The following is a 14945-nucleotide window of genomic DNA, read 5'->3' as shown; positions in this document are numbered from 1 at the left end:
CCCGACGGGAATCCGTTCTGGGTCTGCGATCTGCCCTTAGAGGAACGCGGGCCGGCCGGTACCGGCGCGACGCGGGGGATGAAGGCGCGCTCCCAGCGGTGACGTGGAGGTGACGTGAGGACGTGCGGCGCCGCGCAGCTCCCGGCACGGCGCGGGGGGCGGCGCTGAGGGCGGGGCGGAGCCTCGCAATGACGTGGAGTGAAGACGAATTCCGTAAGCGGGGCTCCATTCTCGCTCCCGGGGTGCGGCGCGGCCCGTGACGTGACGTGACGTGACGTGACGTGACGTAACGTGACGTAACGTAACGTAACGTAACGTAACGCTGCCGGAGTGGTCACGTGCCCGCGGAGTCTCTCTCTCTCTCTCCCCCCACCCCGCCTCCCAACCGTCGGCGGGTCACGTGAGCGGCGCGGGGCTGCGGCGGCGCGGGGACTGCCGGGAAGCGCGAGTGCCCGGCTGCGGGAGGAGCCGCGGCCCGGCAGGACGGGCGCAGGGCGGGCGGCAGCCGGAGCCGGGCCCAGGGCCGCCCAGGCCGACGTCGCCAGCCCACCCCGAGCTCGTCTCGCCGCCAGCCCGGCCCCGGACCCCGCGATGGAGCGGCGGGAGCCCTGGGGAGCCGCCGTCGCCTCCCGCCTGTGAGCCGCTCCTCCCGCCCCGGGCCTCGTCCCGCGCAGACAGCCGGGCCTGCCGCTCGCCCTCCGCTGCCTCGGGGCTCCTCGCACCCCTCCTCCTCTTTCTCCTCCTCCTTCTCTCCGCCCGGCGAGCCGGTGGCGGCAGCCAGGAAATGGTCCGGGCCTAGCGGAGAGCGGCGAACGGAGGTGAGACGCGGCCGGGGGTGGGGGCGCGCCGGGCCGGGCAGCGCCTCCCGCAGGGATCGGAGCCACGGCGGGGCGGGCCGGGATCCCTGCGGCGGCTCCGCGCCCTGGGCGGCCCCTGTCCGGCGCTGTCCTCATCCCGGCACAGCCGCCCCCATTTGTGTCCGCGGCGGGCCTGGCCGGCGATCCCCGGTCCTTCGGGGAGCGGAACCCCGCGGGCCGCCGCTAAAATGTCTGCTCGGGACGCCACCGGGTGCTGCTGGGGCCGGCGCAGCCTCCTCTCTGGGCCGCGGGGTTTAATCCTTTTTCTGATTCGATCCCGGGGCTTTGTTCCTTCCCCTTCGCTCTGTTTTCGGCACCGAGCGGCTGTGCAGAAGGGACAGGGCCGGGGGGCTCTGTGTGCCGCTGCGGGCGCGGCCGATCACCGGGAACAGGGACTGCACGGCTCAGAAGGGGCTGCTGGCCGTTGGTGTATTGCTGTTACGTAAAGAATCACCCGCGATGAGGATGGCGTTATGCTCTGTCACCTAACATTCCTGAACCCGGGTTGACAAGGTGTTTTTTTTTTTTTTTTTTTCCAGTCAGTGCTGTTGGGTGCTGGGCTGCAGAGCTCAGTGCTTTCATTTGCTGACTGTTCTGTTTGCATCTTTAAATGGGAAAGTGGCAAACTTCATGACTTCCTTTCACCTGAGTGCTTACACCCGTGCCTCAAGATTGGTCTGGAGCGCTGATGCCCCGATGAGAGCAGTGCCTCCTGTGGGCCCATCTCACAGCCCATCTCCATTGCACTCCTATGTGATCATTTCCTTATGAAGGCGCTGACGGAGCTGTGTTCCCACTGATGTCAGTCTGCCCTCCCACTTGCCTCCTGCGAGCAGAGCAGGCACTTACTCAGCACTGACACTCTTGGAAATTAACTTGTTCTCCTCAAGCGTCTGCCTTTATTTTCACCACACTGCCAGCTCTCTTCTCCTTACTGCACTACTCAGAAGTGCTTCTCCAGCTCCTTACTGTGAGAGGGAGTGCTGTGCAGCCTGGGGCGTTATTGTGAAATAGGGTCCAGTCAAGTGATGGAAGGAGTGGCATTCAGTATCTCCTCTAATGAGGGAACCGCCATTAAAATCACAGTGCTGCTGTTGTGTCCTGTGCCCCAGCGAGGTGTGTGATGTTCAGCCTTAGCCCTGTTGGTCCTGTGTGGCTATGGTACGCGAGCCGTACAGCGGCTCGTATGGTGATTGTGGAGCTCTTGCTGTCAGTAACAGGAAGGGAAACTTTTCCATTGGGCATGGTGAATATTTTGGCTGTCTTGGTGTATTAGTATTATCTTCTATGATTTCCCAACTTCGGCGTATGTGTTGTATAGCGTTGTACAAGAGCAAATTCTCCTCTGCTCAATGCTGTTCTTAATCATGAAAGAACACAGCAAAGTTCAGCTCCAGCTTCAAAAGCAGATTAAAGCCCTGATATTTTCTTCCCAGCTCTTAGTTACTGCTTTTCTCAAACATTGTGAGAGGGAGATGGAGCACCTGGGGTTGGTTTTCTTCATCAGTTTTGTTTAGGAAGCCACACAGCAACCAAAAAAAAAAAAAAGATATTTGTGTGTCTTTTGCATTCTTCCCAGTTATAGTGATGTGAACTTGATAAAAATCCAGTGAAATATTTCGTGCTTGTCTTTTTAGTGATATGGAATGTGTTTTTCCCTGGTTATAACCCAACTATTTAATGAAAGAATGCCACTTTTTTTTTTTTTTTTTAATCTGCAAACACCATAGAGTTTGCATTGTTCAGGTTTTGTAAATAAATACTTTCAGCAGAAGTCTGTCCTGACCTCACAGTTGGTAGATAATAAGTTGGCAAGCACACTTGAGTTCCTCCTTCCTTTTCTAGCTCTCAGCTGCTGCCAAAGGTGCTCTGCTGCACTTTGTGTTCCACAGTGGTTGCTCCTGGATGTCAGATGTGACTGAAGGCACACAGCTTGTGTGTTACTTGCTGAGAGAACCGTGCCCTGTCTCTGTTGAAGCAGACAGGACTGTGACCAGGTGGTGGATGGGGAAGCTCAATGCTGTCTGTGTTGCTGAGAGCAGCCATAACTGCTCATCACTGCTTCAGCGCCTCTGTTCTTTTCCCTCCTGCTCATTGTCTTCTTTGGAGAGTTCCTTGTAGTTGTTACTAGTCTTTTCCTTTGCTTTAGATCACCAGAAGGCTGTACTGAGGGCAGAAACAGCAGCAAGCGATGTCTGTGTTTGAGGCTGAACACTGAGTGCTGAGAGGTGAAATGGGCAGCTGTCCTGCAGGCAGATTTGTCCCTGTTAGAAAGTGGGGGAAGAGTGCTAGGATCTTCCAGGAGGCCACGTTAATGGGCAGCAGTGTGTTTGCAGAGCTGGGAGAAAGTGACACAGCGTCGTGTGTGGGGTCAGAGGGTGTCAGAATAGATTAGAGATTTTAGTGACTGTGAGGTTTGTTCTCTGCAGCAGTAATTTCACATTGCTACATGTGTGTGCTTTGTTCTATGGGCAGGCTTCTCTGCTGTTACTGTAAGCTTGCAGTTACCTTCAGACAGGGGCTGAGAAGGAATAAAACCCAAGTCTGCTGCCTCCCAGGTCGTTCGTTTTCAGTGTCTCACTTGGAGTTTGTGTCACAGAGCAGCTGATGTTGGTGTTGTCTCCAAAGCAGAAAACCTCCAAGTTGTGAAGAGATGGAGGAGCCATAGCATGGAGAGTGCGAAAGCGAGTCAGGAAGCTTTAAGAGTTTGTGCTTCGGTAGAGCAGCGTTAGATGTATGTAAAATATATTGCTAGCTGTATTAAAACAAGAAAATGAGAAAGTGAATTGATGGAACTGCAAAAGCAAAGATGAAATAACTTAATCTAGCAATTACTCTTCTCTTGCAGGGTTGTTCCTTTTCTGCAGTTACTCAGGGCTGACAAGATGACTTTTACCTTGTGAAATGTTAGGGGTTCTGTCGCAGCTCAGGAAATATAACTGCAGAGGCTCCGGCTCCTTCCTGTCATAAAGCTTTTCTCCTGAGTTTAGTCAGCCAATATTTTTATAGCAGTACTGTTCTTAGGCTTCTCTTTTTTTTTTCTTTTTTTTTTTCCTTCTTTTCCCCTCTGGAAACCCAGACGGATTTTCTCTTGCAGTTACTGTGTCACTGGAGGGACGTATCCCTGCTGCGGCGGTGCTGGGAAGGGGAGGGCGGTGGCACTGACCCCACGGAGGTGCCTCGCCGTGCTGTGGGAGCAGGGCTCACTTCCTCGCCTGGTCTCGTGCCAGCTTTGTACGTGCAGTCCTGAATCCCACTTTCCCATTTAGCTGCAGGACTGTTTGCATCATGTGCTCATGGCTCCTTTAGTGCCTGCCGTCTCCCCAGGCTCTCCAGTTCTTACTGCTTTCCAGATTTCTTTCTCTAACTTTATTTCAAACCTCCTTTTTTCCCGAGTGCGGTGAACTGTTCTGCTTCCCAAGAGCATTGGCTTGTAGCTCTTCAAGTCGTCGTGTCTCTTGTTCTTACTTGATTTGTTAATTATTCCTGCTGACGAATGTGAAACCCAGTTTATTAATAGCACCAGGTACCAACAGGAGGAAGAAACCCTCATGTGCTTGTACTGTACAAACACAGAATAAGAGAAGTTCTTGCCCTGAAGTCTTGAACTAATTTTCTTCTGTTAACAGCTCATTACTGCTGTTTGCCTGCACTTGGTTCTGTTGAGGCGTGGTACCAGCCCTGCCTCGCTGAGCAGCTCCCCATTTATTGATCTCTCTTTATCGAGTCAATCTCCCTTTTTATTCATGATTACTGATATTAAATGATTATTGAGAACTCAAACATGTTAGTTGTCCACTAATTTAATTGTTTTAAAATTTGTTTTAAAACTAAACAAATTAACAGTGTATTTTTACTAATGTTATCCTGTAACGATCGTGTTTTTCAGTACAGACATCCCAGATCTCTCACTGCTGATAATTCTATTCCTCTCCAACCCAGAGAAGTCTCTTGCTATGTATTTCCTTACAATTATAGGGCAGAATAAAGACTATGTGTAGCAGCCAGCAGCTGGCATAATGCTGCAGCTCTCTTAAAGCTGGCATCATGGTTAAAAGAATGATGTTTCCTTCCTTATCTGCAGTCTGTGAAAGTGGCTTTAAGATGTGTATCCTTCCTTTAGGCCGGGCTTGAAACTGTCCTCAGCTGCTGAGTTTGGTGGCTCTTGAATGGAGTGTCGTGGTTCTGTGATGTTTGGTTCTCGGTGTTCCACATCGTAACGTCGTGTGGGGCACTGGGAGTTTAACTGTTAGTGCTCGAGTTCTGGGTGCCTGCCTGGAAGAGAAGAGGAGCTACATTCCCATGACATGGAGGAGCAGGAGGGAACTGTGTGTGCGTGCCTCTTCTTGTGGCTCGGGGATGTCAGAGCACCTGCATTAAAGCACAGGGAATTCCAAACTCAGTGCTTTTAAAGCTTTTTCCTACGTGTGGTGTTAAAATGAGGAGGCGTCCAGATTCTGGTACCCCATAACTTCATAGTCTTTAGGAAACAAAGGTGGATGCTTGGTGTGATTGGGTTGCATTGCACGCTGCTTGATGCTGTTTGCCACGCAGATGCGCTGGGCACTGCTGGCCTTCCCTACAGGTGCTGCTGTGTTTAACTGCATTACAGCACCACCTGCTTCTTTTCCAGAGTGGCCTCTTCAGGCAGTCGTCGTTGGAGCAGAGCTGCACTTTTCCTAAGTTGATACAAGGCAACAGTGGAGACCTGAGTGCGTTTCTTGGTGTCGCTTTTCTTGCTCTGCTGTATCTGCATTTTTTAAGTATTAGCTATAATTAATACACGATTGTGCTGGTTTTATACCTCTCACAATTAAGACCTGCCCAACAGTGATATCAGAGCCTTCTATCTTCCAATCTTGCTGCTTCCCACCCTGACCTGCCTGGGCCTCTCCATCCTCGTCCAGCCTCCCATGGCAGCTCCACGCCTGGCCGTGCCTCCACATTTCCCCTCTTTGGGTCTTCAGGAGGGTGTTTGCACGGGGGTTGTGTGCAGTGCAGCACTGTGCTGCTCTTCTGATTCCCGCCTGAATTAGCTTTTCAAAACGAACCTTTGCAATTTTTAAGAAAAAATGAAAATATATTTAATTATGAGAACTGAATGCTGAGAGCTCAGTGTGTCTAACCAGTGACCGGTTATGAAGTGCTCTTGAGACAGGAAGAATTGTTTAAACTTGTCCTTAGCACAGGCTGTAAGATTTCAGCGGGGTGAAATGGCATGTGCTCCCTGTGAGGTACTTTGCTTAGCAGCTTTGGTTCCCACACTCTGAATTCTCACCCCGCTGAACACCAACTCTCTCCTGCCATCTCCCTGGTACTGCAGGTACATGGGGATCTTTTCAAGAGCTGAACCGTGACAAAACTGCAGTGTAATAATAGAAGTGTGTTTCGAGTACAGAGACCATGGATATGAGAAAGGAGGAGCCGTTCTGCTGCTCCTCCAGCGTGCATCCTGGGGTGGCAGGCAGCAGATAAGCGCACAGCCACCCCGGAGCCATGTAAGGCAATGTGAGCATAACTGGTCCTCCAGCAGCAGAAATCTGGAGACGAGCTGTGACAGCGTTATTTACTGCAGCTGACATTTAGAGAGGGTGCTGCTCTGGTGCTGTAGGGCTGCGTGGAGCCGTCAGATGCACAGTGCCCTTTCCCTTGCCTTACTGAGGTCCTGCTGCAGGCGGCCTGTTTCAAATGACTGCTGCAGGCCAATGTAAATATTAAATATTTTTATATAAATCATGCTTCAGAATACTAAACGTGTGCTTCCATGTATGTCGCTAGTTATTCTGATGTTACTGAAAGCTCAGTAGCTGATAAAAGTTGTGCGCTTTTATATATTCACATATGTAGCCTTGTTTCTGCATTTAATTTAATTTTCTGAAGACGTTACAGAGATTTTGTTGATGGAAGTGCTTAACTGGTTTTAATCAGACTTTGATGTGCACGAATCATTAAGGCAAGTTGGATGAGGAGATAAGAGTCCACAATTCTCTTTGTATAGTTTGGCTGCAGAGCAACTAATAGAAAATTTTTCCTGTATGGGAGGGTAGAATGAAATCCAGAAAGCCACATCAAAATGATTTTGTGCAGTGGTATGTCTTTGTGGGCAGAGGAATATAAGCCATAGTTTTCTGACAAAATCTGAAGATCTCATTACCAGTTTTCCATTGCTATTAGCATAAACATTTCCTCATTCAAAGATCATTAAAAAATCGCTTGGTCAAAGTTCCGAATGTGAAAAATTGAGCCTTTAAGTTGATTTAATTGAGCCTTTAAGTATTGGAAACAATGAGTAGAAATGCATTAAAGGAGTCTGAAAGGAGGAATGCTGGGTGAAGTCGGTGTAGCAGGTGGGACTGTTTTGTTGTAAGCGAAAATAGTGGCTTTAGTGGAAGCTGCCGTGATTGGAAAATGTTTGATTTCATACAGATGCAGTTATTTTATTTGCCTGACTTTGGGGGCCTTCAGGCATAAAGATTGGACAAGATGAGATGCGATGGGTGTGATATTTTCACTATCTTACATCTCTTCTTGATGTGCTGGGTGGTCCTGCGTGGCAGGGAGCTCACCGACAGATTTGTTTGTTTGGAGCAGGCTTTGTGCGTTTGGGTGTGTGGGTGCCTGCTGATGGTAGCTGTTCTGTTTTGTTTTCTGTTTGCTGCTTTTTTGAGGCTGACATTCAGCCTTCCAGCGCAGCGGTGGCGATGTGACGGGATGCTGCGCAGCTGCTCTGGGCCCTGTTGGCTGCAGGTGTGAGGCAGTGGGGCCGCTGCTCCTGTTCAGCATTGCTTCCAAGGCCCTGGTGAAGTTTTGGAATCACTGCGTTTCGATTTGTTCTTACGATGCAGATGGGATGGGTTGGCATTGTGAACGTGCTGATAAGCATTTCACACCTGTGGAAGTGATAATGCAGGTACCTGGAGAAGGTGGAGCAGAAGGGTTCTTCTTGGGTTACTTCTGCTGAAATATCTGTACCAATTGTATTTAATGAGGAGTTTGTGCTGTGATGCAGTCTTAGCCAATAATTAGCAGAAATTATTTTTGCAGGGAGTTCAAGCAGTCTTCAGCTTAAGTTTGTTAATTGCTAATAAGCTCCTAGAGAAAGACTTTTCTCGCTTCCTGTATCTCTCATTTCTGGCTCCTCTCACTGTTTTTGTGATTGTAAGAACAAAGTCTCATATTCTCTTACAGCCACATGAAGCAGGAGCCACACGGAGGTGACACATGCTGATGTTCCCTGGTGTCATTTCCTGCAGCTGATCGGCCCAGTGCTGCCCTGGGCTCCATGTTGTGCTGGGTCAGAGCCCAGGGCTGTTGGCAACCAGCAGCACACGTTCCTTCAGAAGAGTGGTAGAGTGCTTCTGGGGTGGGTTACAGACAAACGGAAAAAGTAAAGGTGGGCAGAAATGAGTACGTTTTCATCTTGGTTTCTGTTTAAGAGAACTCCACCATTTGAATCTCATTGGTTGGTGTCATGGGGTGATTTCTTGCTGAGTACAAACACAGAGCACGCCATCTGTTTTAACCCAGTGTGCACCTCAATATTTTTGAAATTATTATGTGTAAGAAAACAGTGAATCATGCATTCCAAAATTGCTCTTCGCTTGTACCGTGCTGATTTTGAAGGGAAGATAGATGCAGGTCATTGACAAAACCAGTAAGAACGTGCCTCCTGTGCCAGACAGGGGAGGAAGGCCGAGCTGCTGGGCTGAGCTACTTTGCCCCCCCATGGCTGTGGGCTGTGCAGGGAGCAGGTGCTGTGATTGCTGTCACACCTGGGAGCAGTTGTACCGTTAGCTGAGTGCTGCAGATGGGCTTTGTGCCTTGTAACACGCTGACACAGTGCCTAGCAGCCTGTTGCTTTAAGGGTTTCGAAATTCCGCCCAGTTCTGGCAGGAGTTTTGCAAGGCCGCTTTTCTATTTCCTTAACTTCATACTGGAAGAAGTTTTAATGTTCTTTCTAGTGGCAAGATTCATTGGGTCTCACTGATTTCAATTTATGTACGTTGTTAGGATTGTACGTTCTGCAGTTTTGTTTGTCGGGGTGTTCAACTCCAATTAGAAATACGTTAAGAGTGGCAGCCAGAAGCAGCGTGCACAACGCCTGTGCTGGTTTATCACACAAAGGAGTTCAGTTTGCATCCGAGCAGGCCAAAAACTGCACGTATCTTCTGTGGAAGGCACCTCATGGCTGCTGTTACCCTGTGAAGAAGCCCCTAGGGGCAGGGGCTGCTGATTGCAGAGGAGCAGGAGCTGCACTGGGCCTCAGCAGCACCGCCTCTCGCTGCCTGGATGTGGTAACGCTGCACAGCATGGCTGCTGCATCACGGCCCTGCCCAGGTGGGTGGTGAAAAGAACTTTGAAAGAAGTATGAAATAGAAGCAGGAAACGCGTTGAGGGGAGCGCAGTGCCAGCAGTGGGCAGGTGGTGAAGCGGGCCTGGGGGTGTGGGGCGGGGGGCAGCTGCCCCATGGCACGGCCAGCTCTGCAGCTGAGACTTGCACGGCTCAGTTACTGCTTGTGAGCTGCTTCCTGAACCACTTGTGGATCCTGAAGATTGCGTCAGATGAGAAACCCACTTTTTGTGCAAAGTCCTCAGTAAGGCTGGGCACAGCGTGGGTTAATAGCCCCAGTGTTTTGTTACTGATGCTTGTGCTGTGAAGATGTATCAAATAAAAGTAGAAAGAGAGCTGTGCATGAAGGAGCCCTGAGCGGGGCAGAGATGCTCTCAGTATTTGTGCAGTGTGTGGAGCAGGGCGTGCAGCTGGGAACGGTTACACAGGACCTCGATGCTTGATGCAGTGGCTGAATTTATCATCTCAAAACTGTGTTTCTTTTAGTGTGTTCTGCAGCAGAATTCTTGAGTCTTGGTTATGATAGGAAGATAAATGTCTTGCGAGAAAGCACAGACAGATGATCCTTCAGTAAGACTGGAGGAAATAGCAGTTAAACCTGCGTAATGTAGGTGATAATGTTTTCAGTCCTGCTGCTTCTGAAGTTCTGTTGAACAGGAGGAGGAGGTGGACCCAGGAATGGATTGATGTTCCCCTTCTGCCCCAGCACTCTCTTTGGGTGGCACTTTGTTAAAATGTTCTGTATTGCTTCAAATCTTACACAGAACGTATTTATCAGAGAATTTCTGCAAAGATCCTTTCTTAATCCTAATGCTGTGGAGTTCATAATACTCGAATGTAATGAGACCTTACAAGACAGTCAATTAACGTGAGGAAGTCAGAACTCTAATAGCCAGATTAATGCTGGATTTCTGAATAGCTATTGCTTAATAAAATTTGAGCACCAATTGTCTTTGTTTCAAAGTTTAAACAGAAGAACATGTAGGCACAGGAATTCTGTTATTAAGTTTCTGTCCAATTAAACTGTAGAATATTGTTGGGAAACTATTATAATATGCTTGGTTAGCCTGTGTGGGCATGAAGAAATTGCACGTAGAAGTTTTGTGTTCATGGGGCTCCATCTTTGCATCGTGGGAATTGTAGAATCTGCTCCTGATTGAGCACTGCAAGGACGAGAAGAACATTGTTTGAATGAAAGATCAAATTGGGTTGAAGTGTGCTGATTGGGATTCGTGCGAGAAAGAAAATTGTGTTCTCAGCAGAAGGCAAAATTCTGCTGCAATGAATCCTCACTGTAGTGCTTGCTTTCTTGTTGTCTTCTGAACGTGAGCCATCAGAACTGGATTTCATTGGCTTGGTTAAGAAAACGTTTTATCCCTGAATGTTGCTTTGTTATAGCAAGACAAAGCAAAGAAATGAAAATACCAAAGAAAGTGAAGTTGAAATTCTGCTGCACTTTACAGCAGAAATGAACTTTGCTTGGCTTGCAAGAGTTTGTTGTTGAAGCCTCTTTATTCTGTCTGACTCGGAGCCCTGGCTTGGAGTTGTGTAGATGCAGAAATGGCAGTTTTGGTACATGATGGCTTTGTTGCATCGCAGTTTTCAGTCTTTGCCTTCCAAGTCCCGTCCCTGTGGCTGAGCCACTGCTGCGCCCTCCGTGCGTGTGGTCCTTGGGGGGCTGAATGACCCCTTCCTCTGCTGTTTGCATTCTCCAGAAGAGAAGGGGGGAGCAGGGCATTGTGCTGTCAGTTGTTGGATTTCCCTCTTTCTGTACCCTTTTCTGTAGTAACAAGACAAAAAGGAGGGACTGACGCTGGTGGCCTGTGAGCATCTCTACTGCCTGGGAAGAAAAGAAAGCTGGGAGAGCCGGGCAGCTGCTGCCTCATCCTGTCCATAAAAGGAATAGAAAAAAGAAAGCCAAGCAAAACCGATTGCTTCAGATCTGCATTTTTTTTTCCCTTCCTCTCTCAATAGGAGATAGGGCACGTTTCTTTCTAACGGTGCTTTGGATGCTGGCTGCCAGCCTTGTGCAGGAGTCTGGCTGGCGACGTGCAGCCCCTCCGTGGGTGCCTTGCTGAGCTGAGAATGAGCTGCAATCACTGCTTTGTTCTTGGAGCCGTCCTCAGCAGTGACACAAAATAACACTGTGTAAGGTTAACCCAGGGGAAGGGGTGGTGGTGGGCCCAGATGTTTTCACCGCCCAGTGATACTGCTGCCCAGAATCTGGAGTTGTAAAGGAGGAGTGGTTTGGGTTCTCTCAACCCTTCAGTAAATTCTTGGATGTAAACATTTGAGGCTCTTTTAATAGTGTGTTTTAAAGAATGACTTCAAACTTTTTAAATGAGCTCTGCTGCTGAAATGAGAAGTTTCCTGTTTTATTTGGGTTCTAAAATTCGGTTGCTTTGTTCTTATCTTAATCTAATTATTATCTTAGCATCTATGAGCTGGATCTTGGGCGCAGTGAGTAGCACATCCATCTCACACCTGAACTTGTCTAATAAAATATGCTTACAGAGCCTTTTTTGTTCTGAAGAATCCCCAAGTCCTTTCTTTGTAGTCAGTGCTGAGTTACAAATCATCATGATAGCTCTTGCATCCATCATTGAAGGGTGGTACTTTCAGAAATAGAACATGCCAGCTGTTTGGTACTTGGGTAATCCAGCACAGTGTTATGGACTGGAGGGAGGAATCTGGCAGCCAGAACTAAAGGAGCAGGATGTAATTACCTGCATCTTCACTTGGCTGGGACACTGGAATTAATGAGCCGCTCTTAGAAAAGTACAGAGGTTTTCCTCAGCTAAGAGTGGTGAAGGATTTGTGCTCTCTGTCTGAGGAGCAGTGGCAAGCCCAGGCACATAGTGTTTTCTTGGGGATTTTTGCAGTTTCAGAGCTGATCAGGAAGGAGCAGTGCCCTGTAGCAAACTGCTCTTTCTCCCTGGTAGTTCTCATCAAACATTAACCCAACCCAAGGCAACTTTTTCCCTTCTTTTTTTTTTTTTCTAAAGCTCTGCCACCCTGGCTGTATGTACAAAGGTGTTCAGCTCTTACAGTACTTTGTCATCGCACTGTTGTGAAGTATGGAGTAGTTAAACATTAGAAACATTTGAATTTATCAAAATGATGAAAATCTGGTTCGTATTTGTGTGAAATTACCAGTGCAGTTGTATTTTATTTTATTTTTTGCTGGTAACACAGACCTTCTGATCGAGCTTTGGAGGAGGGGATATCTCTGTTAGAAATGGGATTATGTTTTAGAAACAAACCAGGAAATCTTCATTCTCATTAAAATACCCAAGGGAGGTTGTGGTTCAGGTGCATTGGTGCCCTCACTGTGTGTGCCTACCACAGATGGTGGTCGATGCTGAGCTGTAACTGCAGAGCACCTCTGGCTTAGCCAACCTTTCCTCCCGTTGAGCAGATAACATTTGCACTTGGAGCCATCCCAAACTAAATACCCCTCCCTTGTGGCAGAATACCAGTGCTATTAACTAGAGCTGATGGAAAACTTCAGCCATTGTGTTGAAAGGTGCGAGGGAGAGAAGTAAAATGGAGCCCTTCATTCCTTTGAAAGCTTTCTTTTTTTTTTTTTACTGCTTCTTAGCACACAAATATCATTTAAACTCTCTGTCACTTCTTATGGTGGTGTTCCAGAGCTCTGTGAGGGCTGCTTGGCTGGTTGTCGTGCTTCTGTATCTGTGAGATTGTGGTTATCCTTAAACTTCACCTGGAGTTTGTGCTGCTCTGTGCAGGGCTGGAGCACTTCTGGAGGAAATGGTTTGTGGGTTTTCTCAGCAGTTCTTTTTTCGTTACCGTAGTGTAGAAAGCTGTAAGTTAAGACTGCTTGTTCACTTTTATTTGGTAAGTATTACAGTGTTAGTGATGAGTTCTGAGTGTTTCACTGTTCCGTGCATCGTGTTCCTGTGTTTGCTTTGTTGTTCTTGTGGAGCAGGGTTATTCTTTTTGTTTATCGTTTGTTTTATTAAACGTCTTCCTTTCTTACTGCTCCTATTTGAGTACATTCATACTGAGCTGACAATAGTTTGGGGATTGTTTGTGTGATGTTAGTGACTGGCTCAGTAACAGTGCCATCCTGTGTGTGTGAGTTGGGAGGATGGGCAACTCCCGAGATTTGTACAAGCACAGGAATACTCAAAATAAGCAACAGGTATCTCTGGAGGGGAGCTGGATGTGACATTGAAGCGGTTTCTGACATTTCTAAAGTGCTCTGTGAAACACATCATTCCTTGCTATAAACAGGATTTCCAGCTCGGTTGCTTTGAAGAGCCGCAGTGGGAGCTGTGTGCGCCGTGCTGCCGCTGCGTCCTGCAGAAGTGCTGCACGTCGTGCGTTTGTTCCCTGCTCCCTCTGAACACTTTATCATTCACAGGCAGATGTTGTCAAACAAAATTGGTGCTCGGCACGGCCCATTAGCTGGTACAGGATACGTGAGCTGTTTGATTTCTGTTGCTTACGCAGCCGATTCAGACAGGGGGAAAGAAAGCCCTTGATATAAATGAGGATGTCTCAGGAAGTCTTGGTGCTGTGAACACGCTTTGAAGATCCACCAGAGCCGCACCAAACAGCCGTGGGTTCGGGACGTTGTTGTGCGGGGTGCAGGGAGGCTCCCCTGGGCGCTGCTGGGCCGTGCGGTGAACTCATGTGAGCACAGCGCTGTGATGCCTGAGGTGCTTCGGGGGGATGAGAGGGCAGGCTGCTAGTCCTGCACCTTACCCAGCGTTTGGCCGAGGCGCTCTGTTCTGTAACAGCGCTGCTGGGAAAACTCCAGGCGTGGGTGGCTTTTTCTTCTTTTTTTTTTGTCTTCCTAAACTGGGATCGTGATCCGAAATTCCCATACATGGGCCTGGTCCTGACACCCCGGAGCTGGAGCGGAGGGAAGGGAGGTGGGAAGGGCTGAGCAGCAGTTCCATAATGCTGCTTGGAACATCTAAGGGGGTAATTGCTTGAGGGAGCCATTGCCAAGGCCACAGCCTTCGTGTGCTGGGGTGAGCAGCAGCACCAAACTGCCTTCATAAGAAATGAAAACGACGTTTCCGGTATGGATGGTTTGGATCGCGCTCTGCTCAGTGCATTTGAGTGAGCAGCTGACAGTTAACATATATGACGTAAATGAATTTGGTATCGGACATTTCTGATCATTTCCTGCTTGAATTGCTCCAGCTCTTCAAATTGAGCTGGAGAACAGGCACAGAGTTTGGATGCTCAGTTCCGTGCTGAGATTGCGTGCTGAGTGCTCTGTGCTGAGTGCAGCATGGCTGCCTGTGTGCAAGAATAATGGCTAAAGCATGTAGAGTTAGACTTTGAAAATGGAAACACTGTGCTGTGCTTTAGGCCTGTTTTCTAATTTCTTTTAATTTTTGCACTTTTCTTTCTCCAGATGTGGAAATTAAGGTGACTTGGGTCCTTGCAGCGGGGCGTTAGTTGTGCCTCCCTTAGCCTGGCTGTGATCCTGCTAGGAGTTCTCACATTCGCTCAGGCCTCCCAGGAAGAGGGAAAGGGAAATTATAGCAGGATCCTGTTTATAGCAGCAGGTACAAACCAATGAGTTCTTGTCTTCTGCTTCCAGGCCTGGCATGCAGGGAGGGAGGAGCAGAGAGCTGCGGTCCTATTGCAGGGGTGGGTTGGGGAGGTGGGGGTTTGGCAGCTATTATCCCCCTCCAGGAGCAGCCTGAGCCCCAGGGATGGGTGTGGGCTGGGTGCTCCCCAGCTCATGCTGCCCT

The 14945-nt window shown here is 48.8% G+C and overlaps 1 protein-coding gene across 4 annotated transcripts in view; it reads left to right on the top strand.

Moving 5' to 3' along the window:
* Nucleotides 1–513: 513 nt before the first annotated feature.
* Nucleotides 514–14945, top strand: part of AFF4 (ALF transcription elongation factor 4) — a 49064-nt gene continuing 34632 nt past the window's right edge. Inside the window, exons 1-2 of one of the 4 annotated variants that reach the window (XM_052689944.1) lie at nt 516–818; nt 14603–14756. The gene's annotated coding sequence lies outside the window, so the exon portion shown is untranslated. Of the gene's footprint in view, nt 819–14602; nt 14757–14945 lie in introns of all 4 variants that reach the window. The other 3 variants (XM_052689946.1, XM_052689945.1, XM_052689943.1) reach the window with 3 other exon arrangements.

This window comes from Tympanuchus pallidicinctus, unplaced genomic scaffold (assembly GCF_026119805.1).
Source record: "Tympanuchus pallidicinctus isolate F22 unplaced genomic scaffold, pur_lepc_1.0 scaffold25, whole genome shotgun sequence".
In the NCBI taxonomy this organism is placed as follows: domain Eukaryota; kingdom Metazoa; phylum Chordata; class Aves; order Galliformes; family Phasianidae; genus Tympanuchus; species Tympanuchus pallidicinctus.
The sequence above is the reverse complement of the archived record's forward strand: the minus strand, read 5'-3'. Positions and strand labels throughout refer to the sequence as shown.